The sequence below is a fragment of the Nicotiana attenuata genome, unplaced genomic scaffold (assembly GCF_001879085.1).
Source record: "Nicotiana attenuata strain UT unplaced genomic scaffold, NIATTr2, whole genome shotgun sequence".
NCBI classification, from domain to species: domain Eukaryota; kingdom Viridiplantae; phylum Streptophyta; class Magnoliopsida; order Solanales; family Solanaceae; genus Nicotiana; species Nicotiana attenuata.
The window spans coordinates 62,620-65,454 of record NW_017674423.1 but is presented as its reverse complement, the minus strand read 5'-3'; the positions used below and the strand labels follow the sequence as shown (position 1 = coordinate 65,454).

Genomic DNA, 2,835 nt, shown 5'->3' with positions numbered 1-2,835 from the left:
AACCTATGTGTGAGTTTGATGAATGGGTTGATGAACCATGTTATCAGAAATGCTACAGAGAACAACTACAATCTCTTCACAATAAGTGGTTATTCCAACTGGGAGTACAAAGAGAAAGCGATAGAATTATTATAGAAATGAGGGAGAAACTAAAGTAGGTAGGAGATGAAAAATGGAGAGCAGAATGGAATTGTGAAGCACAGAAGGAACGTAAAAAAAAATATAAACGGGAACTTGCGGAGGTGAAGGCGAGAGTGAAAGAGTTAGAAGAAGAAAAAGAACAAATGGAACAACGATTTAAGTGGTTGGAGCGGAGAATAAATGGCAGCCGGGACTAAACAATGGCCTGTATGTGCTTAGTGTATTTTTCGTATTTTATGTATTTTTATTATGTTGGCATGTTATGTTTGTGTTTGTGTTGTTGTTATGTTTTCCTTGTTTGTTGTACTGAAATTTATTTTAATTGAAGTGGCATTTAAGTTTAAATGCTTGTGTTGTTATACGAAACAATAAAACACATGGAGAACTAAAAAAAGTAATGGATATATTCAATTAAATATTACTGTTAATATGTACAAAAATATTATTTACACCAAATAAAAAAAAAGGAAGGCCGATTCAATGTGTCCCGCATCCGGTGTGTCTCAATGTAGCCGTCGGCCTGAGGCGTATCCCCTCCCGCCCGGGTACGCTATCAGGATCATCATCATCAAGTTTTCTCCTTATAGCCGGATGCGGCGCAGGATGACATGTATCGATGGTGCTGTCAGGTCCAGTAGAATGCTACATAATAATATAAAACTTAGTTTAGAAAACTACATAATAATTCATAAATAATTCATAACAATTTATATTATCTTACCATAATCGTGTCTGGATCCTGAATGTAGTCATCTGTCGCAGCATCACATGAAGCCTGAAATAAGGAAATTAATATAGTGTAACGAAATAAATAAGTTATAGTTAAAACAAATTCAAATTCAATACTAATAAACTCATACCTGCGCATGTGAAGAGCTGTCATAACTCAGTCGGCGCCCACTAAATAAATCTCGGGTCGGTCGACCCTCATCAGTGGTAGACGGGCCAGGGATATATCTACCCCAATCAGCTCCTTGAAAATCCGAGCCCGTGATCAATAGTTGACCCGATGGGGTCATCTGTGATGGCACTGGAGTGTCAAAAATTCCCAGGCTGTAAGATGGCATGTCAGTCTCATGCATGCCACCTGTCATATCAGCAGCAACATCATCGTCAGGAGCATCATGGCCCCCCTGCTGAACACCACCTCCTCGGGCAGCACGAGGTCGTCGGGCACCAGCAGCTCGTCGGGCACCACCACCTCGTCGGGCACCACCACCTCGTAGGATACCACGACCTCGCTGGTACGTGGCTGGGTCAATATAATCAGCCTCGTTTGCTAAACGCTGATCCGATCGGGCTCGCTGAAATGTCTGGGCAGCCAAATCCATGAATCGACGACTGTAGTCCTGCATGACCACAGGATCATGGACATAACTCTGCATCTGCTGCCCCATACGATAGACCGTATGCAATCCAATCGCCTGCGCAAAAGTAAAGAATTTAAACTACGTATTTGGCACGAAATTACAAGTATATAATTAATTATAACAGAAAACATACCAGATCCTCGTGTCTCCCGGCGTATGAGACGTACCGACCTTCTGCCTGATGAACTGGATTCCCGATAAAAAGTCAGGAAACAGTGTGGTACCATGCCATATAACCTTCAATAGGAAAGTGCTGTGGAGTTGGGTTTAAGTCACCTCGCCTGTCCCAAATAGCCAGCTGGGCGTTAAGCCAGTCAATAAATGTGTCGTCCACCCTAGACCGATCATCCCTCTCATAATGTAAAGGATGCCATGCAGGCGGAGCCGGTATAGGCTGCGGCAGGCCAAACTGACGAAAAACCCGCTCTGAGGCATGATGCTCCACAATATCGAGGCATGTGAGAGGGACAGAAGCCCTCCAAATATGTCGGTCGAACGTACAATACGCTGGCAGGGTACCTATCACCTCCTCGTTGTACGGCGTCCATATGAACTATCAAATAACAACACAAACCGTTAGTATGTGCAACACTAAATTAAACAATAACTAGTACGTTTAGTTAGATATTCACCTGTGCGTCCTCCAGCAAATCCAAGACATCCCTGATGCAGGGGAGATTATGATGGGCATCATACTCTCGTTCAAGTCTACGACGCATAACCCACCTACAAGCTAGAGGGAGATTCGGAATGTCTACATTAGCCGGTAGCTGTGGTAGAGGTGGCCGAAGCTGCAGAAATCGCTCATAGACCCAAACCTAACATAGAAAGTTGATGTATAGTGTCAGATAAACTATAACTATGGAAGTCACAAACGTCTCTCTGTGTTCCCATGGAAGCCCGACACATCTGCCTGTACAAAAATGAGAGGACAGCACCACCCCAGCTGTAGCTGGCTGTATCCTCGAACCGGGTGATATGATGCAGAAAACGGAGGCTCACTAGGTTCCCCGAAGTGTTCGGGAACAAGACCCCCCCCCCCCCAAATAGAAGGAGCAGCAACAGCCTCGTGTATCGCTGCACATCCACCTCCGCTGACTCGTCAGTGATAGTATCGTGGAGCTGCACCAGGTGGTCTCTAATGGGGACTAACTATATGCGACTGACCCCAGACGCTACCTCCTGGCCCTCCGGCATGAAACCAGTGAGCATGTGCAGCATATCCCAATATGCCTCCCGCGGATAATATCTCATGGTCGTAGAGCAAGCCATCAGCGGACAGGCGATATAAAATCTCTGCGTCCTGGAGTGTGATGGTGGCCTC

At 45.1% G+C, this 2,835-nt stretch overlaps 1 long non-coding RNA gene across 1 annotated transcript; it reads right to left on the bottom strand.

Annotated features, from left to right (window-relative positions):
- Positions 1 to 742: 742 nt before the first annotated feature.
- Positions 743 to 1,020, bottom strand: LOC109218650. The gene is made up of 3 exons (XR_002066794.1): positions 1,002 to 1,020; positions 863 to 916; positions 743 to 783 (listed from the first exon to the last, which is right to left on the bottom strand). It is a non-coding gene; the product is annotated as an uncharacterized LOC109218650 (long non-coding RNA).
- Positions 1,021 to 2,835: the final 1,815 nt, after the last annotated feature.